At 39.3% G+C, this 23285-nt stretch overlaps 1 long non-coding RNA gene across 4 annotated transcripts in view; it reads left to right on the top strand.

The window, feature by feature from the left end:
• Nucleotides 1–23285, top strand: part of LOC107974202 (uncharacterized) — a 386436-nt gene that overhangs the window by 144780 nt on the left and 218371 nt on the right. For all 4 annotated transcript variants that reach the window (XR_008547453.2, XR_008547454.2, XR_010156481.1 and 1 more), the window contains one exon: nucleotides 12456–12494. This is a non-coding gene — a long non-coding RNA (uncharacterized LOC107974202). The remainder of the gene's footprint in view (nucleotides 1–12455; nucleotides 12495–23285) is intronic.

Raw genomic sequence — 23285 nt, 5'->3', positions numbered from 1 at the left:
AAAGCTCTTTCTCATTTCTGTTAGACTTATGTCTAACAGACATAAATACTTAATTTTATAAATGGTTTCTCTTTTAAAGTCTATTTTCTGTTTGTTCATATTTCATATTTTATCAAGAACTTCTGATAATGTATCTATTGAGCCTAATGGTTAATCTGTTGATTTTGTTTTTTTGTGTGTGGATAATCATATAGTCTATAAATAATAATATTTTTCTTTTTTTCTAGAAATGTGTAACTTCTGTTTTTATTCATCGCTTTTATTCCATTTTATTTTGTTGGGACCCCCAACAAATATTGAATGGAAGAGGTGATAGTGAGCTCTATCCTCTTATTCCTCATCTGAAGAATTACTTGAGGCCTGATTTGGACCTGATTCCTTCAGGGGAGATTTGTTCCACTAATTCGAGAATACTCTAAACCAAATCTTCAGATAGGAATTTTCACCCAGCTATGGAGATTTGGAACAATAAACCTGATTGGAGGCCAACTTATGATTAAGAATGTTCAGAGAGCTTTTTGTCTTCCACTCGGTGTAAAAGTTTGTGACAGGATCATCCTTTTGTAATCACTTTGATGGTAGATGCATTTTATGTTCAGTCTTAAATTAAAGTCATAGCTCTTTGGGAAATCTCCTATCAGATTTCCTACTTTGGGTGAGCCTTGGGGATTGTCTCCTCATTAACTAGTGCTCAAGACCACTGGAGCTCAGTAAACAAACCCTGGATGCGAGCTGACTTCAGTGCTATGCTCAACCTTCTGAGTTACCCTTGTGCATTTAGGTTTTGACCTTTACATATTTTTCCTTCTTTGTCAGTCCATTGATGAATTTAATGAGAAGTTTGTGTATATTGTAGTCAGCATTTTCAGTGTTATGGTGTTTTGTTCATAGTATTTCTGGAATTACAAGTCCCCAGTGTGCGTTTTCAGCACAACCCCTATGTTTGTTGGTCATTCGATGATGCATAGCAAGACACCATCCTCTGTTGTGAAGGAGTTCACAGCAGACACCATCCTCTGTTGTGAAGGAGTTCACAGCAGACACCATCCTCTGTTGTGAAGGAGTTCACAGCAGAGTTGGGAAACAGGCACGTAAAATGGCATTGCAATACAGGATCATATGTGTTTTCATACAATTAGCCATATGAAGGGTGACTGGATGGGACAGGACATTCAAAAGAGAAGGAGACACACTTTCAGAGGCTGTTAAGTAAGAGAAAGGGTCTGGGGTATTATGAAATCTTTGTGTTTCTTATGTATGCCATGTATTCTAGGAGGTAAGAGATGCGTATTTCACTATTTATAGACAATGTAATGAGTCTCACAGAGGTTAACTGATTTGTTTGTGGTGCCATGGGTAGCAAACCAAAAATCTGATCTTTTAAATCTAAGTCCAGTGCTGTTTTCAATCCTAACACTACTGGACATTGAAAGCTGAGATACTGAGTCCCTTCTCATACATTCTTAAAGCTCCTAATTCAGTGCTCTGGCTACAGAAGATTCATAACTTGTCCTTATTCATCACTCAAAAGCTCTCATATTTGGAGAATTTACTTGTAAATTCTTTAAGCAAATTTTTAAAATTTTTTTCTTGCTTTTTCTTCCATTAAAAAAAACTGTTCAGAGAAGGAGAATGCTCTGGGAAGACAAACCCTATTGCAGCTGACAGTGAGCCTCAACCAGTGCTGCTAATAAAAAGTAAAAAGGAGGAACCTGCTGGGATTGTATCATTGGAGTTCCGAATCCTCTACAGGGTGCTGAGCTTTCCCACTTCGCTAGTTTAACAAGTTTCCACAAATGTTTGCTCTTTTCTTCCTGTTCTTTTTTCCACTGGGTTGTCCTGAGAGCTGGTTTGTGTAACCCGAGTGTCTGGTATTTAGCCAAAGCTTTAAACTTCAGTTTCTACCTCTCTGGACCTGGCCAGTTGCTTTCTCTGACTTATTGAGACTTGGTGTGTTGACTTGTCCTACCCAGAAATGACTGTGCATGGAGGTAGCTCTAGAACTGGATACACAAGGAACCTAAAAAGAGCAATCTGGTAAAAAGGCAAAGACGGAGACTGCTTCTTCAACTGTATTTGTGTAGCAGGCTTACAGGTTGAACTTAGGTTACCTGACCCCTTGATCCTTGCATCCTTTATTCTCACATGAGAACGAGGCTGATAGTGATGCTTAATTCATTGGGCTCTTGTAAGGATGAAATGAATCAATATGTGAAAAGAATTTTCAAAACCATTTGCTATGACACAATTGCTCAATAGATACAGGCTATACTAATACTAACACTAGTAATGTTTACCATTAGATTGTTTATTTGGGGTGGTGTTGAGCTGACCATGATCGCATTACTGAGGAGTGATAGACTTCTCCCTTTTGGCTCTTCCAGAAGCATCTGTAGTTCCAGAAACATCTGTTTTTGGTTGACAGTAGAGTATAATTTAAGGTGGCAAGAAACTTCTTACTTGCCCTAAATCTTCCCTAAGCATGTACAGTTTCTAAAATGTTGTCAATATTTGAGAATCTTTCTTTTATACATTTGGAATTTCCTATTTAATTGGCTGACAAAACAATAAACTAGGAATTTGGAATCAAAACACTTGAAATAGGGTCTTTGCTACTCTGTCTTTTCCCTATGTTGCCTTGGGGAAGCCTCTGTTAGGACTTACTGATATCTAATTCTTCTCTTGTGGGTAATCACAGTTGAGTGAGGGCTTTTTGTTGCGCATTGGCTGTAAACAGAAGTGACACCTACCACTTCTGGGCTGAAGCATTTGTCAGTATGAGATCTTCCACTTGTTTTTCTTCTCCTGCCAAAATAGCTATTGAAGAGGTCTCACATTAAGATTGCAGATTCAAAATGGTGATCAGCTTGGAGTCTCAACTCACCACTTGGAGGAAAGTTATTCTGGAGAGTGCCTTGGATTCAAATCAGAAAGAACTTTGTGTAAAAAAAATAGCATTTAGATTTGGCAGCTGTTTGTTGATTTAATGTAACCTATCCTATCTTTGATTAATCAAACCTCTTAACTATTCTGAAGCTCAGCTTCCTCATCCTAAAAGTGGAACTAATAATATTTAGAAAATTCTGGAATTTTTGAAGGGTAAAACTAAACAAGGCAATATGTGCAAAGTATCTAAGGTAACATCTGGGCATAGAGGAATTGCTCCTAGTTATTATTATTGTGTTTAATGTCCCATGCATAGCCTCAGGGATTCTTGACAAAGGTAACCCTGAAAGCTTCCTACTTTCAAGAAGCATGAGAAATGTTGAGAAATTAAAAAGATTCCCATTTTAAGTTATGTTCTTCTGACCTCTTTTCTGGGTGTCACTTAGCAACCAATGGGGGAAAGAGGGAATATGCTTGTTTAATTCCTCTATTGCTCAAATGCTAATGCAGATACGGGGGTCCTCAGCATAAGGAAGGAATTAGCTTTTGTCATCTACCTGCCCTGTCACTCTGTCTTCCAGTGTCCTCTTTCTGTTTCTTCTCAAACTTTATCTCAGTCTCTCACTTTTGCCCAGCCTCTCCTTATGCAACTAGAAATAAACCACTCAATGAATTGCCCCACACTGGTTACTTTTCCTGAGAATCAGAGATATAAGCACTATTCTCACCTATGTTGCTGTCTTTTCTGAGCCAATTTTGCAGTGTTCAGTAAGTTCAATAAGAATTGAACTCATGATAGCTTAATAGAGATTTGTTAAGTCTTATTTATTTGTTGAACTTTTTAAAATTTTATTATTATACTTTTTAAAAGAGCTGTTAAGTGGACAATAAGATCTTTTGAAATTCTGGTCTTAAACTGCACTTACACATCTCAGCTTGTGCAGCTCCAACAACAAAGAATCCTGGATTCTAGGGTTGGAAAAGAATTATTTCTCTACCATGTGAAAGAAAAAAAGGAGCTAATATTTATTAAGTACATGTTAGGCTATTTATATGTGCTATCTTATACCACACTTATTTTTAAGGTAACAAAATATGGCTTGAGAAGATTAACTTGAGAATTGTCACATGCCAAAGATTTATTTTGTAGCTCTTTCTTCCATTGTCTCTTGTTATGACTTTTGGTCAAACTAATAGCATTATCATTTTTTATTAACAAAAGACATAGATAATTTATGAAAATAGTGAAAAGTAATAATAAACGCAATTTTAAGAAGCATTAAATTCTCTTGTGTAATAAGATGTTGGATATGTTAGCTGGAGGAACATAGTGATGGTTAAAATGTGTTATCTCCATTATGCTTTCAGTCATATTCAAATTAGCCTGAGGCTTGTCTAATACTATCTTCATGAACTCACAGGGTTCATAGGATCTCAAGAGGGTAACCACTGATACGGTATAATCAAATCACATAATATATTCAACAACAACTGCCATAAATATCTATTGAATTCTTATGTATTATATTCTATTCTGGACCAGGGAGATTCAGTAGCATCTATATGGAGCTTGCATTTTACTGGGGGGAACAATTAACAAAATGGATAAATAAGTTAATATATTAGAAATAAAAATTATTATGGGGAAAATCAAGTGGGGAAGGAAGGTAGGGACTTCTGGAATGTGTGTGTTTGCAATTTTAAATGGGGTGAATAAACTGAGCAAGAAAGATGAAATAACTTCCTGACAGTCATGAAATTCATAAGGGGCAGATGGGAAACTGTTCCCAGTGTTCTAACTTTCAAGTCGATTAGCTTCTGCTCTATGAATTTTTTATGGAAGCCAGTCCCAGGATAAATAACAAGAATGAAATTGTTCATTGGTACATTCTTAAAAATTCTTTTGATTTTAGACACAGGTATCTGTCTTGAATTTGCTTAATCAAAATAGGCAAGTTTTGTGTGGAAGGACACTAAAATAGTTCATCTAATATAGAGGGCAGGGGTCCAGTCTGGTCTCTGGGAAGGTGAAAGCTGATGAGACGGTCTTTTCATTGTTCTTCTCTGCTTCTCTCGGATCAACTTCATCCACCTGGTTAGAAGATCTGACAACAATATTGTCTTTTGATCTGGGAAACAGGGGGTCGTGGTCTTCCCAGCATCAGAGATGACTGAGCTTTTGGAGCCCCTGTCTCTGGGTCTGGCTATGCTAACTGGTTGAGATGCCCCCTGGGGAACTCTGAACCTTATGTGGAGTCGACCAGATGTTGTGAGTCGCTCTAGGACTTGTACCTACAGGGCTGTCTTGGGACTTGTAGCCTGCAAAGTTTCCAGAAGGATTGCCTGGTAAGCAGATTGCTCCTACTGGCTGGTTCAGTATTTATTTTGCAGGATTGTATAAATTTGGGCCACACAGAAAGGTATAAACATGACAGTTTGGGGTGATTCTCAGGTCTGTGAAAATTATCAATACAAAGATGGAGTCACTCATGTCAAACCCTAAGAAAATGGAACTGGGAGGCCATGAAGGAAGGGCCCTCACACAGGTATGACAGTAACAGGAACTGCCACAAAGGACTTTCCCAACCAGAACTTTCCAGTTAAGCCTCTTTTATGAAGGCCTTCACCTATCAACAGCTAGCACCACCAATGAACCAACACCAGCGACTTTGAAAATCTCCTGTAAACAATGGTCTTGCCTTTAAAAGCTTCCCCTTGGGCACAGTGGCTCACACTGTAATCCCAACTATTTGGGAGGCTGAGGTGGGAGGATCGCTTCAGCCTGGGAGGTCGAATCTACTTTTATCTATGATTGTTCTGCTGCACTCCAGCCTGGCTGACAGAGCAAGACCCCATCTCTAAAAAAAAATTAAACAGTTTAAAAAAGCTTCCCTTGCTTATGCCTTCTCAGATATGCCTATGGTCTGCCGTAGCACACATATCCAGAAATGCAATCCCTTATTCTTCCTGAATAAACTCTTTGTTTTGGAGAGTTGATCTCTGTGTCACTCATTTTAGGTTGACAGGTCAAACAGAGGATGAGTTAGAGCTCTGGGCACCTATGGTCCACTGACAACAGTAAGCTTGAGCCAGATGCATGCCCTGCATCAAGTCTCCCAGTCTGTGTCTTAACAATGGTGCCACCATCAGTTTACAGAATCCAAGTAGTAGGGATTAAAAGCAGTGGAACTGAAACTGTTGGATGAGTTGGGAATACAGATTTTATTCTGTACTAGCTGTGTGATTCTGAGCATGTTATTTATTTTTTTTTAAGCTTCATTTTTTTATCTTCAAAATGGAGAGATGGGATTTTTAATGATTATTATATGAGATAACATTTGAAAATTACCAGGAACAGTACCTAGCATGTAAGCATTCAATAGGTATTATTATTATTATTATTTGGAGAGATTAAGAGAAGTTAAAATATCTCGCCCAACATCTCATAGAAATCTAGGTTTCAAATCCCAGTATTCTGTAGACCACCTGTTCTTTTGAATATGCTATACTACATTCTTAGGTAAAAGGGGTGAGTGTCCAAGAATAAAACCAATGTGGTGATGAATTTATTTGATGATTAGAGCTTTTGACCTAGGAACACCCTGAGTTTGCCTTATCCTGACACAAACATTTCCAAAATACAACTCAAGCCCAAAGTGTGTGATAGAAGCAAAACAAGAGAACATTTACAATTTTGTTGAATGCTGCTTTTTTTTAAGGGGAAAAAACACACATAAAGTTAATTGGTACTTTGAATTGCAAAATATTGACACTTAAGTAAATTTAACTCACAAAAAGGAAGTTATATCAAAGTCCAAAATGCTGAGGGGAAAGTAATCAGCCCTTACATTGCATGCAATAGTAAATTAAATTGAAATAGTTATTTCTGTAATGTTCAAGCTGTGACTTTAATTATCCTCAAGTCTGAGAGTTCTAAGTTAAAGTTTTCACAGTAACCGTAATTTTTGTCCCATTAAAAAGCTAACAGAATTAGCTTTATTTTAGACTTTCCCAGATTAGAAATGGCTTGAGCCTGTTGAGTTGGTTTGTAGTGACATCTGGAATTATAAAGCTGCCTTTTAACGTATTTAAATGTTTAGTTATGAGTATTTTTAAATTTTAAAACCTCTTGCTTTTTATTAAAATTTGTCAGGTATATCAGTTAGCTAAGAACTATTTATTGGGTACTGTATTAGTCCATTCTCACACTGCTATAAAGATACTACCGGAGACTGGGTAATTTATAAACAAAGGAGGTTTAATTGACTTACAGTTCCACATGGCCTCAGGAAACTTACAATCATGGCAGAAGGGGAAGCAGGCACCTTCTTCACAAGCTGGCAGGTAAGAGTGTGAGCATGTGAAGGAGGAACTGTCAAACACTTATAAAACCATCAGATCTCATGAGAACTTACTATCATGAGAACGGCATGGGGGAAACTGCCCGCACGATCCAATCACCTCCCACTGGGTCCCTCCCTTGACACGTGAGGATTATGGGGATTACAATTCAAGATGAGATTTGTGTGGGAACACAGCCAAACCATATCAGGTACATATTATATGTCAGCCTTAGTGGCAAATGCTAAAAAGGTAGAAAGGAAGAAATACAAGCAGGGAGAGAGAAGAAAAGAATACACAAATGCATTAATTACTAACCGTGTGTGTGTGTGTGTGTGTGTGTGTGTGTGTGTTCATGCACATGGGCATATGTGAACATGGCCTTTTAGGAGCCCAGTGTGACAAGGAAGTGACAACTTCAATTTAAATGAGAATTGAATGTATCACTAATCAAATATGGCACTTTTGGAGAAAGTCCATCATTTCCAGTAGCAGATGTCAGTGAATGGCCTGTGATGTTTCAGGCCCAATGGTTGGGGAGGAAATCCCTGCCAGAGAGTTCCTAAACAAGTGAGAGATGAAGTCAGAGCCCAAATACCTTCCTAGGACAATGACTAGGAGTCTAATGTTTGCAGGCATGGCAGAGGCCCTAGGGCAGGGCTTCAAAAAAAAAAAAAAAAAAAAAAAAATCCAAGAATCTTATTGACCTAAAAGGACACTAAAAGGTGGCAGACAAGAAGAACATAAAAATAAGAGCAAAGAACCTTTGTTGATTGTATACTGAGGTTAATGTGAAATATTGAAATAGCCAATATATTCTTCCTCACTTAAAAATTGCATTGCTATGTGTCTAGCTACCCCATGAAAATAATGGATTTCAGTATTTCAAGGGGAGACAAGATACCACCTTGAATACAAAGTTATTCCTGGGATATGAGTGTGAAACTAGATTTTATTCCTGTTATTAAGGCCATGGAAAGATGATGGGTTTTAAAGCCAGTCTTTGAAAATCTTTACTTTACATACTAAGATACAAGTACAGGAACTCATTGTAAATGAATTTAACTACTAACCATAGATGGGGTAAAAAAGCATGACATGGAAGACATTCATAGCAGAACTGCACAGTCCAGTACAGTAGACAATTGTGGTATGTGGTTATGGCATATAGTAAGTCCAATCTGAGATGCATCATAAGTTTCAAAGACTTAGTATAAATAGAGTAATGTAAAATATTTTGTTAATATTTTATGTTGATTATATTTAGAAATGATATTTTAGATATATTCAGTTAAATGAAATATATTTAAATTGATTTTGCCTGTTCATTTTTACTATTTTTAATATAGCTACTAGAAAATGTTAAGTCACATATGTAGCTTGAATTTGTGGCTTGTGTTACATTTGTATCTGGGCTATCTCAAAGGGGAAGGAAGGAGAGAATGGGCATGTCAGAGCTCTGCCCTGTCTAGGGTGATCACATCATTTCTTATTCATACCAGGATATTTGGAGAATAAAACTGGGCACTGTAGACAATGATTTTGGGACAAGTGGCATTAACTGGGACTGTCCTAGACAGTGAGATGTGAGGTCAACTTCCCAATGAATAAGGTGACTGTGAATGCCAAAGAGAAAGGGCAGGTGAGAACTGTCACAGATGAGTTTGTTTTAGGGAGATTTATTTTTCCATGCATTAAACAAAAAACTGAAGTTTGTCCCACCTGCTTCATGCTCTTCCTTCTCTTAGAAAATATCTATAGCTTTCTATTTTTGAGGAGGATTTCAGACTAAAATCCAGGTTCCAAGAACTTCTTGGATGGTAGACATTACTATGAAGCATTTGGATATATTAAATCTAAGTCCATCAGAAACATACGGATTACATTTCCCTTTAAAACACAAACACACTTAAAATTTAATGAGAAAAGTATTTGGCAAGAGGCTTCCAAATACTTTTCTTTGGTTTTGTTAAATCTCCAGTGTTTGCATGCACGTAGACACACGATCATTTAGGGGATGCTCTTCACATGAATGACAGGCTTGCTTTCCTCTGCCAGAAAGCAGGCTCAGCTTTCTTGATGTACACCCGGGTCCCTTGCTTAAGAGCTGGATCCCAAAGACCTTGAAGAACTAAAAATGTCCTCTAATCTGAAATTTGGAGAGTCTAAAGGCAGGTGGAAGAATCTGACACACTGAGGAAGTGTGGCCTTTGGTAGCATCTCCCCTAAATAGAACCATGGACATGGGGACACAGGGAAACATGGGAGTAGAGAAAATCAATATTCTCAACAGCCAAGCTCTGCCTTTTTTCAGGGTGGTGAGGAGACTGGAGAGGGGACTTGTTCCCTACTCTCTCCTCCTCAGCCCCACTTCGTGACCCTGAAATGTCCTTTCAGTATTTGTGTTTTAATTCAAGACTCCCAGCATCACAGTAAGCACTCATGTCCATATCAGCAGCCTGAGCTGAAATACGCAGGGTATTAGTCTGCTCTCATGCTGCTAATAAAGACATACCGGAAACTGGGTAATTTATAAAGGAAAGATGTTTAATGGACTCACAGTTCCACATGGCTGGGGAGGCCTCCCAATCATGGGGGCAGGCAAATGAGGAGCAGAGTCATATCTTACATGGTGGCAGGCAAGAGAGTGTGTGCAGGAAAGGCCCTTTGTAAAACCGTCAGATCTCAGGAAACTTATTTACTGTCATGAGAACAGCATGGGACAGACCTATCCCCCTGCTTCAATTACCTCCCACTGGATCCCTCCATGACACATGGGAATTATAGGAGCTACAAGTCAAGATGAGATTTGGCTGGGGACACAGCCAAACCATATCATGCAGTCATTATTATTACGCTTCTCCTCTTTAAGTTTGAGCATGCTGATTCCCTTAATGGAAATATCTTGTCCCTCCTTTTCCCAGCTGGCTCCTCTCACTGCCCTAGTGGGTACAGTTCAGATGCTTCTCTCCCTCAGGAAGTGTCTCCTGATTGTCTCAGAAGGCATGGAATCCTCCCTGGAAGGCCTCTTCAAGCCTTTATCAGAATGCTTTCTCATAATGAACTGTGGTCATTGCCTTCCTCAGCCACCTCCCCACTCCGTGGGAGCCCCTTCAGGGAAGGAGGGACCTATGTCCCCATCTTCAGGGTCTGTCATGTGATAGCTGCTCATTAAACTTTCATATTTCATAGTTCCTTTTATCATTGGAGAATCACTTTGACAAACAGGAAATGTAACCTGACAAAAACCTGAAGAGGTTGACAGGTGACTAATAAATTCCCATTTTATTCATGAGAAAATTGAAAACTCTGAAATGCTGAGTGACTTTCCTAACACCCAGTCCAGGACTGCAGGAGCTAAAAGTAGAGACCAATATTTACTCCAGGAGATAATAGTAGGGCTCAGTATTTACTCCAAGGATCAGTTTTTCGGGTTATTTTTCCCCACTAAACTTGCCAGTTTTTTTTTTGAATTAAACACAGACACATCAGGCCACAGCCAGACATGTTTTGAATTTTGGATCTGATCTTAGTTTAAAAAGAAGGGTTTTGACTCTAGTGAAGGCTGATGGAAAGAGGCCTGTGAAAAATAGAAAGGCTTTTAGTAAGATGTTCTCAAAGAGGTCGGGGATCTCATGTTATAAGACAGGGGTTCAAGGTCTGTGGGTGGGATAGCTGAGGTTCATGAAACCCTAGGTTGGGGGCAAAATCTTGTGAGTATTTCTCTGGGGGGAGGATATGAAAGTTTATTCTTCAAAGGGAAGCAGATCCGACTAGTTAAGGTGAGAATATCTAAAGCCTCCTTCTACCCCTGGGCAGAGAAAATGTTTTGCACTTTGTTGAGGATCAAGCTATTGCCTATGGGCCAATTTCCTCCTGCAAGCCCCTCCCAGGGCCAATGGATGCCAAGGCCTCTAAGGAGGGGTCTGTGCAGCCTGCTGGCATCTTGTGTATCGACACTTTTGCTTTGCAGGCAAGCTAATCTGTCCCTTAAGCTGCTTGGCTGAGATTGTTTGCCAGATCTGATAGGAGAATTTAACCTTTCCTTTTTCTCTTTTGGCCCACACTCAATGGAATCCAAATAAAGAATGAAAGAGACTTGAAAGGGAATTTCCATTACCAAACAATTCAGTTTAAATTTCCGACCTTTCCTCTACCTATTTTTTTTTTCCATTCCCTCCTTTCTTCCTCCTCAACATTTGGAACTCAAAGCTGGCATAAAACCTCGTGGGGACATGTGGAAAGCCAGAGACCAGGAACGTGAGTGGAATTTTCCAAATTAAGGTGGATTATTGGTCTTCATTGCCAAGCAAAGTGGAGAGGCCTGGCTTTTTGGCAATGCCTTGGAGCAGGAGTGCTTCAACATCTGGAAGAGGGTTTTGGCTTTCATGTCTGGAGTGACACATATTCTGGCTTCATGGAACACTTTGCATTCTTTGCTACCCATCCTGCACTGTCCTAGCACCGAGTCATTGCTCCTGCTGCTCATAGAACATAACATCAAAAAGTGTTCAGTGAACAGCTATGAGGTCAGATATTGTCCTGAAATCTCAGGGTAACAGTCATAGCTAGAATTCATTGGGGACCTGTCTTTGCCCAGTATTATGCCAGCTTAACAATACTAAGAGGTAGGTCCAACTTATTTTCCCATTTGATAAGAGGATACCGATTGACAGAGAGTAAAATACATCTCCAAGCTCTCATAGACAAGATGTAGAAGAACCAGATTGCAAATATAGACAGTCTGGGTCGAGAACTAGCCAAGAGTAATCAGAGTGGAAAGAAAGCTTAGCGTAGAAACACGGAAAGGAATTAACAAATTGTACTTACCACGATGGGGAGGTGAAGGAGTCAGAATAACAAAACTAATTCATGTTATAAATCTAAGTTTTAAAAACAACATTTGTTTCTTCTTGCCCTGATTATAAAACAATAGCCCATGTTTATGATAATGGCTTTGGAATTACTCCCCCAAAGGTAGCTGGTATGGAAGATTTTATAAGACAGTTTTTTTTTCAAATTTACTATGAAAAGTGAGTTCACATCCTATACAAAGATATATAGAATTTGGATGAAAATATTCAATATTCTTTATAATAATGATAGCTAACATTTATTGAGTGCTTACCAAATGTCAGCTACTGTTCTAAGCTTTTTACCTATGTTAGCTCTTGTCATTCCTCCAATAGTCCTGTGAGATAATTGCTATTATTATCCTTCTTTTACAGGTGAAGTGAAGTGGGTGTGCCTGGGATCACACACAGCTGGTGAGTGGTAGAGCCAAGTTTCAAATCCATGCAGCCTGGCTCCACAGCCCACACTCACAGTCACTCATCAACACCTTTCCATGCTGTGGGTTCAAGAGTCCTTTCTTTAGTGGTTGTTTTTTTCTCCATGCCTGTTCAGTTGGTCAATGTAGCCGTGTATGCCAAATGCTGTACAAGATCTGGAAATAGCCAAACGTGTTTTTGTGAGGACTTTGCAACAGAAATTAAAGGCAGTTTATAGCAGAGACTGAGAGAAGGTGCTGAGTGATGCATGTGACACAAGGGGGAGTGATTGAGAGTTATTCTTGCCCAGTGGAAATCAATTTCATCCTGATTGTGCCCCCCAGGTAGAAAGTGTGATCTATCAACATTTGTTGAATAAATGAATTAGTGGCTAGTATAGCTGGTTGCAAGTACTGGGAATACAGTATGGGAAAGACCTTGAAATAAGTGGTGGTGTTTGTTTTTCCTTCAATCATTTGGAGATGTTTCTGAGAGGGCATATTTGGAAAGTATACTTAAGGGCAGTAGTTCATAGCAGACTTAAAATTACAAACAAAAATATCAACACAAGCCACTGGGCTATCTGAAGACTGTTGGATGTAATTAGGTAATGAGTCAGTGCCTCCCCATTGCACAGTGTGGGGTCATCAAGTGTTGAGTATTGGGATTGGTACACATCTCTGTACTTCCCTGACAATTACAATCCTAAGCAAAACCCGTTAGAACAACAAGGCGTCATTTGTCTTTCAGAACTAATTCTAACTGTCGTTGCTCCCCTTGAGGTTGCATTTTTTTTCTAATTTCAGAAAGTTATTTATTCATTTATTTATTTTGCTTTAAGTTCTGGGATACATGTGCAGGATGTGCAGGTTCGTTATATAGGTATACATGCGCCATGCTGGTTTGCTGCACCTATCAACCCGTCATCTAGGTTTTAAGCCCCACATGCATCAGGTATTTGTCATAATGCTCTCCCTCCTCTTGCCCCCAGCCCCCGAATGGCCCCAGTGTGCGATGTTCCCCTCCCTATGTCCATGTGTTCTCATTGTTCAACTCCCACTTATGAGTGAGAACATGCAGTGTTTGGTTTTCTGTTCCTGTGGTAGTTTGCTGAGAATGATGGCTTCCAGCTTCATCCATGCTCCTGCATCCTACATCATTATGACAGAAACAAGTAAGTGCTGTTGTGGCCAGAGGACATGTTGGGAACAGACCAACAGAGCTGGCTGTAGGTGTGAGTTCCAACTCTCCTGCATTTCAAGTGTGTGACATCAGTCAAGTCACTAAACTTCTTTAGGTTCTTCTGTTTTATTTTACTGGCATAGGGTAGGTACTCAATGACTTATTTATTGAAGGAATGCATGGGTTAATAAAAACTAGTCCTCACTTATTTCAAGGTTAATATAATGAAAAAATGCTCGACTAGGTATGGAAAAACTGTGTAAGTGGAGTCCTAACTCAGTGTTGTAGCCAAGGAGAGCTCTAGTGTATGGCAAGATGAAGACTTTCTTTGGTTTGGTCTTTCAATACTTTTGTCAGTGTGTCCATGGACATGTAATCCTCCTCTCTAGGGGTAACAGGAGTCTGAGGGAGAAGCCCCCAAACATCAACAGCCTTAGAGAAGGAGCCCCCCAACATCAGCAGCCTTAGAGCAGGAGCAGCCTGTATTGTGAAAGTATTCTATTTCCATTGATTGAATAACTGATAGGTAAAGCTAGCTTCATTTTGTAATGTCCCACCAAACAAGTTATAAAATACATATTTTTGAATTTGTCTCAGGCTGAATCCTCACTAGCTGTTAGAGAGGATTTTAAAAGCATGTGTGTATTGTATCGTGGCTAAACGTGGGTAAACTGAAGTTTGCTGCTATCATTTAGTTTGCTAAAAATTGTCATTTAATAATATGACAAAAGCCTAAAAACAAATGACATGGCTTATTATATAAAGTCAGTCTCACCCATCCACTTTACAGATTTACTCCTTATTTGGAGGCCTTTCATATTCTAGGCACATAGTTGAATCTTATGCATTCACAGCGTCTCTGAGACCTTGTTACAATATAGCTATCTAGCGCCCTAAGAGTGTTCTGTAACTCTGGACATTAACTAGAAAGTTCTAAAAATATATTTGTCTTAACTATATAGAAGGCATGAATTCAATAAATGCATTTGTCTTTTAAAGAGATATTTTATGCACAAGTAAGAACTCTGTAAACATATGTTTACTGATTGACATATGTAGAAGATACCCGTAGTATTTTTTTGAAGACTAATACATACAAGGCCCGGTGCCAAATGCTTTATATGTATGTATTAGGTTATTTCTTGCTGCATAAGAAATTGCTACAACTTATCGGATTAAAACAGCACACATTTATTATCTGTCAATTTCTATGGGTCAGAAGTCTTAGCTGAGTTCTCTGCTCTGGAACTGACAAGGCTGCAATCAAGGTGTCACCTGGGCTGCATTCTCATCTGGAGACTCAACTAAGGAAGAATCTACTTCCAAGATTTCTCAGGTTGTTTCCTTGTGGCTTCATGACTGAAGGCCCTGGCCTCTTACTGATGGTCAGCTGGAGGCTACCTCAGCTCCTAGGGGCTGCCTGTAGTTACTGGCTGCGTGGCCCCTTCATGGCAGCTCACAACATGGCTGTTTGTTTCTTCAAGGCCAGCAGGAGAATCTTTCTTTTTGCTCTGCTAAAACAAAGTCTTATATCACGGGTGTCCACTCTTTAGGCTTCCCTGGACCACACTGGAAGAAGAATTTTCTTGGGCCACACATAAAATACACTAACACAAATGATAGCTGATGCACTAAACAAAAATCGCACAAAAACTAAAACTCTCTTAATATTTTAAGAAAGTTCACAAATTTGTGTTGGGCCACATTCAAAGCTGTCCTGGGCTACATGCAGTCCTCAGGTTGCCGGTTGGACTAGCTTGTCTTATATAATGGAACTTAATCACAGGAATGATAGCCCATTGCCATTGACATGTTATTAGTTAGAAGCAAGTCACAGGTGCCTTCCACACTCAGGGGTAGGGGATTACAAAAAACATGACACCAGAGGGCAGAGATTATAGGGGGCATAGTAGAATTCTACCTACCCAAATGCATAACCTCATTTGATTATTAACAATAGCCTCATGAGGCACATTCTATCATTGTTATATATTAGCATATAGAACTAAGGAAACAGGGCTAGCTTAAAAAGCCAAGATAACCCATCCAGATGAATAAGCCAGAGCAAGTGCTTTGACCCCTGTATTTTATTGTAACACATGAGACCTTAACCACCTGCATTCAAACCACATCTGTACTTCTGCTTTAAGTGACTGAGTGAAGATCTGTTATTTGCTGTGTGCTGGACTCTGTTCCCATATATACATTTTCTCTTTTCACTGGGACACAACTCCAATAGGGAGCTGTTATAATCACTGTTTTACAGAGGATAAAACATATATAAACATATGTAACATATATAACATATGGAACAAAAATAAAAGAGGTTATTGCTTTCTGACTTTGGGCAAGTTACTTAACTTATCTGAGCCCATTCATCTGTACAAAGGGGAATAATAGTAATTATTTCATAGAATTGTTGTGAGGATTAAATGAGGTAATATAAGCATATCAGTCAGAATGTCTGACCCAGACTATTAACTAAATAAATGCTATATAGCATTTTTTTAAGATTGGTAAATTTTGCCTGTCTAGCTTTAAGGATTTATAGGCTGGGCGCAGTGGCTCATACCTGTAATCCCAGCACTTTGGGAGGCAGAGGTGGGCGGATCACAAGGACAAGAGATTGAGACCATCTGGCCCACGTGGTGAAACCCTGTCTTTACTACAAATACAAAAATTAGCTGGGAGTGGTGGTGTGCACCTGTAGTCCCAGCTACCTGGGAGGCTGAGGCCGGAGAATCACTTGAACCTGGGAGGCGGAGGTTGCAGTCAGCCGAGATCATGCCACTGCACTCCAGCCTGGGCAACAGCAAGACTCTATCTCAAAAAAGAAAAGAAAAAGGATTTATAATTTAACAGTGTGAGAGTAGAACAAAACAAGTTGTTTTTAAGAACCTACATTTCTTTTTCCTCTAGCAGATAATGGAGAAATATTCTGTGCCTGCCATTCTGCTCCTGATAATTTCTTTCAGATATGCTCTTCTCTTCTATTACTGCAAAGGCCTCTTGGAGGTCAACTAAAACCTGGGCGGGTTTCGTGGCCATCATATGTCACCAGTCCTTCTCTGGGGCCTCTCAAGCCTCTTTGTTTTTCTCTTCAGCCTCCATCCCTTCGTCCTTCCCTTTCTCCTTTGGTCTTCTCTGTTACCTGCTTCCCCATCCAGTAGGACTCCATTAATGCAGATTAAATAGAGAACCTAGTGCCTCAGTTAAAGCTGTTCTAATGAACGGATACTCTGCTGCCAGCCTTGTACCAAGCTCTCCAGATGCAGAGAATAACCAGAACTAGCCTCTGTCCTCCAAGTCTATGGGAGATTAACTTGGGAAATCTTTTCTAAGCATGTCAGAATTTTCAGGAGCTTTCCTGAGGTTAACAAGGAGATGGAAATCAGGGCTGGTGACAATATAGGTTTCTAGAAAAGGCATTAATTTTGGCATTGGGCCAGCCTGGGCACCAATCCCACCTTTGTCTCTTGCTAGTTATGTGACCTTGCTCAATAAATTGTTTAATTTCTCTGAACCTCTGTTTCCTCACCCATAAAAGAGGGATAATAGTAATTCCTTCCTCAATATTGTTTTGTACCCAAAGAATGAAACCATCCAATAAAAGTGCAACATGAATTGAGAAAGGCTCTGAAAATAGGAATTAAGATATAGGAGTGAGATAAACTGAAGAAAAAGCCAACAATTGCAAAAATCTTAACCTTGAAAAAAATTCATGAAATTTACATTTTATCTCAAGGCAATTATCACTTCATCAACCCTTCTTTATCTTTCCGATGAAAATCCTTTAAAAACTGTGGTCACACAATGAAAATGTGGTTTCTAAGCATGGAAAAACTTCCTTTGAAACCATGAATCATCTATTATTATTATTATTATTATTTTAGATTAAGAGGCAGGAGAATGATGTGTGTTGTGAAACACTCCCCACATCTGGAGGCATAATTTTCATCTTCCATTTATAGTTTCAGCTGTAGTTATTCAAATCTGAGTCTGCATTAGCAATGTCATTGGGATTCCAAGAAAACATTTTAGATGCCTCTCATTTAATCAATTGTAACAACCCATAATAGAAAGTCCGCCCTTAAAAGCAGGACTCTTGTGGATAATGAGTTAGAATAATAAAAAATAGTAATGCAATTTGTGGGAAGAATTCAGTGTGGTTAATCGTTATTTGATTTTGAGGACAAGATTAAATTAGTGTAGTCCCTTATGTCGTTATGTCAACAAATTAAATCTGGGTAAACCCCACCCTATTTTCCATGGGACAGTGACAGATGGAGCAAATGCATGCTTGTTTTGTTTTGCTTTGTTCTTGTTAAAAAAAAAAATTCTGATCAGATTCTTTAGTTGGTTCTGGTTCCACAGTGCTTTTCTTCATATATTTTCATTGTGCATTTTATCAACAGAATGTGATTTTTTCCCCATCTTGGGAACAAATACCCAAAAAATAATATTTAATTGCTCATTTCCTCAATCCTCAACCCCTTTATGAAGAAAACAGAAGAATACAAACTACAGTAGAGAACAGCGAAGACTAACAATGCTTATCTGTGGAGAAAACATAAGAATGGCCACAGTTGTACCCTTTTAACCTGAAGATCAACTTGGGGTTAATGTAAAGAAGAAGGATATTTTGTTTTATTCTAATCTGTTTTTAACTCAAGTGGTGTTTTGTGAATTCATTAATTCCCAAGGGATTCATTAATCCGTAGGAAGTCCTAAGCTATGAACTTCTTAATTTTTGAAGAAAGTATAGCAATTCACTCATGAATTAATGTGGTTTAATGAGAGCTTGATTTGAGGTAGGACAGTCTCTCCCGTTACAGAAGCCTTTCAGGGAGTACAGGGCATGACTGAACATTTTGTACCATCTTCAGGCAGGGAAAAACATTCCTTGGGCCATGGGTATAAAAGAAAGTTCAGAGTTAGTCAAAGGAATCTGGGCAATTCTAGACTCATGAGAAAGGCTGGGGAAAAATCAGGGATCTCAGTTGTATAGGCAGAGAACAAAGAAGGAAGCTAACCTTCTTAATTCAAGAATTTTCCCTGACATGCTGTTTTCCACAAAGAAGACCTAAGCTATCAACTTCTTAATTTTTGAAGAAAATATAGGAAGGACCAGATGAAGGTAGGACGGGGTGAGGTAATGGCTCCCATGCGTTGATGCTATGCGCTAAGTGTGTTTATTAAGCATTTTAAGACCATATTTTATTTACTCCTCAAAATTATCCTGTTTCACTGGAACTAAAAGAAGGTAGTTTTGTGTCTCAACATTAATGATCAGGAAACACAGACAAGTGCAAGGTGGCAGGGCTAGTCAGCAATAGCATTTAACACCAAGTTTTCCTGGCTGCAGGGACCCAGCCCTTAATCAGTATTCTATTTGTGCTCCTAAGGGGTTTAAATCTGTTTTGTCTCACTAGGAAAAGAACAAGATTCTGCCCTACTCTCTTTTATGCAGATTGCTTTTTTATATAGACACATAGCTTAAATCATATGAACATTTTAATTTCCAAAATCTGGTATTTTCCACTTGGGTTTCTTTCTACTGGCTACCAAAACCATTCCAATGATATAAGGTTAACTTTTCTTTCCAGATCTCCCATTTGCGTTTTGCTTATTCAGCTGTTCTTCTGCTGTATCTCAGCATTACTAAAGAATATTTTGTGCTCCCATATACAATTCTAAGCATCTAAATTTTTAGCCAGCAAGATTCCTATATTTGTCACTTACTAAGCTATCATCTCTCAATCTCTCAGCATCAAATCCATCCTTCAATATTTGTCCTCTTAATGCTGGTGCTTGGAACCTGCAAACTCTATTTCTGGTATGCCAGCTGTTAGGATCTGTTGATAAAGAGTGTTAGAGCAAGACTTGAAGGCAGAACAGGACAGAAGGGATTAACTCTTTCTATTTGCCTGTAATTCCTTTCAGTGTGGTTTCAGCTATAGATCTTTACTCCCATAACAGTAACAGATGGTTCCCCCTAACCCTAAGAATGACAGCTGCTTTCTGCAGTTGCAGTCTGGGTTATCTTCAGGTTACCTGTTTGCTTTTTCAGTTGAGTAGCATTTACTTAACTCATATCTAATAATAAACTTTCTCTGTTAAAATACCTAGCATGGTTTCTGTTTTTCTGATTGCATCCTGTCTGGCACCTCTCTCAGACTCAATTCTCCTATTGCCCTTTTCAGAGCTTGCAATGAATTACAGAATCTTCAAATTTGGAATAATCTTAAAGGTTGTCAAGTCCAAATTCTGACATAGTAGAGAGGTGTTCTATTTTCAGTTGTTAGATGTTGTGTTAGTTCATTTTCATGCTTCTATGAAGTAATACCCAAGACTGGGAAATTTATGAAGAAAAGAGTTTTAATTGATTCACAGTTCCACATGTCTGGGAGGCCTCAGGAAACTTACAGTCACGGTGGAAGGCAAAGGGGAAGAAAGTCACCTTCTTCGCAGGATAGCAGGAAGGAGAAGTGCTGAGCAAAGGGGAAAAAGCCCCTTATAGAACCATTGGATCTCATGAGAACTCACTCAGTATCTCCAGAACAGTATGGGGGTAGTCACCCCCATAATTGGATTACCTCCCACCAGGTCCCTCCCATGACACATGGGGATTATGAGAACTACAATTCAAGATGAGATTTTGGTGGGTACACAGCTAAACCATATCATTCCACCCCTGCCCCCTCCCAAATCTCATGTCCTCAAATTTCAAAACACAAGCAAGCCTTTTTAACCGTCTGCCATAGTCTTAGCATTAACCCAAAAGTCCAAGTCCAAAGTCTCATTTGACACAAGGCAAGTCATTTCTGTCTATGAGCCTGTAAAATCAAAAGCAAATTAGTTACTTCCTAGATAAAATGGGGGCATTGGGTAAATATACCCTTTCCAAATGGGAGAAAATGGCCGAAACAAAGGAGCTACAGTTCCCATGGAAGTCTGAAATCCAGTGGGGCATTCATTAAACCTTAAAGTTCCAAAATGATATTCTTTCACTCTATGTCTCACATCCAGGGTACACTGATACAAGAGGTGGGCTCTGATGGCCTTGGGCAGCATCACCCCTGTGGCTTTGCAGGGTACAGCCTCCTTCTTGGCTGCTTTCCAGGCTGGCATTGAGTGTCTGTGGTGCAAACTGTCAGTGGATCAACAATTCTGGGTTCTGGAAGACAGTGGCCTTCTTCTCACAGCTCCACTAGGCAGTGCCCCAGTGGGAACTCTGTGTGGGGGCTCCAACCCTACATTTCCCTTCTGCACTGCCCTTGCAGAGGTTCTCCATGAGGGCTCTGCCACTGCAGCAGACTTCTGCCAGGACATTCAGGCATTTGCATACATCCTCTGAAATCTAGATGATTATTTACAAATCTCATTTCTTGTATTCTGTGAACCCACAGGCCCCAAACCATGTGGAAGTTGCCAAGGCTTGGGGTTTGCACCCTCTGAAGCAATGGCCTGAGCTTCTCCTTGGCCCCTTTTAGCCACAGTTGGAATAGCTGGGATGCAGGGCATCAAATCCCTAGGCTGCACACAACAAGGAGCCCTGGACCCAGCCCAGGAAACCATTTTTCCCTCCTAGGCCTCCAGGCTTGTGATGGGAAATGTTGCTGGGAAGGTCTCTTATGCCCTGGAGACATTTTCCCTATTGTCTTGGTGATTAGCATTTGGCTACTAATTACTTATACAAATTTCTGCAGCAAGCTTGAATTTCTCCCCAGAAAATGTGTTTTTTTCCTACTACATTGTCAGGCTGCAAATTTTCCAAACTTTTATGCTCTGTCATCTCTTGAATGCTTTGTTGCTTGCAAATTTCTTCTACAAGACACCCTAAATCATCTCCCTCAAGTTCAAAGTTCCACAGATTTCTAAGGCAGAGACAGAAAGCTTCCAGTCCCTTTGCTAAAGAATTAAGAAGAGTCAACTTTGCTCCAGTTCCCAACAAGGTCCTCATCTTCATCTGAGACCACCTTTGCCTGGACTTCATTGTCCATATCGCTATCAACATTTTGGTCAAACCATTCCACAAGTCTCTAGGAAGTTCCAAACTTTCCCACATCTTCCTTTCTTCTAAGCCCCCCAAGTCTCTAGGAAGTTTCAAACTTTCCCACATTTTCCTGTCATCTTCTGAGACCTCCAAACTGTTAAAACCTCTGCCTGTTTCCCAGTTCCAAAGTTGCTTCCACATTTTCGGGTATTCTTATTGCAGCACCCCACTCTCTGTGGTACCAAGTTTCTGTATTAGCCTGTTCTCATGCTGCTATGAAGAAATACCTGAGACTGGGTAATTTATTTAAAAAATAAAGAAGTTTAATTGACTCAAAATTCCACAGGGCTGGGGAGGCCTCAGGAAACCTACAATCATGGTAGAAGGGGAAGGCAATAAATCCTTCTTCACATGATGGTAGGAAGGAGAAGTGCTGAGCAATAGGGGGAAAAGTCCTTTATAAAACCATCAGATCTCATGAGAACTCACTCACTATCATGAGAACAGCATGAGGGTAACTGCCTCCATGATTCAATTACCTCCCACCAGGTCCCCCCCATGACATGTGGGGATCATGGGAACTAATTCAAGATGAGATTTGGGTTGGGACACAGCCAAACCATATCAGATGTCCACTAATGGACAACTTCTATTAGACAAAGCTTCCAGAGCATTGTGTTTTGGAGAAGTATGAGGTTTTATTGGATTATTTTTTTCCCAAGGAAAAGATGTTTGAGATGCAACATCTCTGTCTTAGTATGGAATGGAGTTAGAGATAGTTATGTATCCAATGCTTTAAGCAATGACAATAACAATAAAACACTTCAGTTATATTCTAACAGTACCTGCCTTTATATGAGATTTTTATGAGAGAAAGCTGTATTTCCTCAATGGTATTTGCTGTTGATGTTCTCAAGCAGAAGCAATATATGTCAGTGTGGAACAAAGACCCCTCATGTGGACTTATGAGAAGTTCTTTAGCCTATTGTGATTCTTGTTATTGGGTTACTTGTACATTGTGAGATAAGGCCAGATGTATGTGCCCTCGTCTTCCACAAAACTTAGATTTATGAGGGATAGATCCATTCATTTTACTCATTCATTTCATTCATTTATTGTTTTACCCAACCATCTGTCTTTTCATATATCTATCCATTCATTATTTTATTTAATTCATTTATTTTCCTGAGATTCTTATCTGCTCTGAATACTATGCTAGACTAGAAGGCAAATTGAAAAAAAAAGATGTCAATTTCAAGGAGCTCTATAGAGAAGTGAAGATGTTTCAGTTGGATAAAATCTGGAAGTGGAGAAAAACCTGATAAAATTAGTAAGAGGAAGGCCTTCTGAAGAGAGAAAAGCTGATGGAAAGTTGCAATGTTGCTGATAGAGGAAATAACATTAAATGATCAGGAAACTAAGAAGTTGGTTTAAAGCTGAGGAACACTGGAAAAAAAGAATCCTGATGTAGAGTACACAAATTACAATGGGCCCTTTTGAAGGCAAGTGAGAAATATATTCATAGATTTATATGTCTGTGTGCATTATTTTAAAGCCTATTGCAGACTTCACGGTGATAATAGAGATTATTAATATTCAACAACAGCTAC

Source organism: Pan troglodytes, chromosome 3 (genome assembly GCF_028858775.2).
Source record: "Pan troglodytes isolate AG18354 chromosome 3, NHGRI_mPanTro3-v2.0_pri, whole genome shotgun sequence".
In the NCBI taxonomy this organism is placed as follows: Eukaryota; Metazoa; Chordata; class Mammalia; order Primates; family Hominidae; genus Pan; species Pan troglodytes.
Note: the sequence above shows the minus strand (reverse complement) of the source record. Positions and strands in the feature narration are given on the sequence as shown.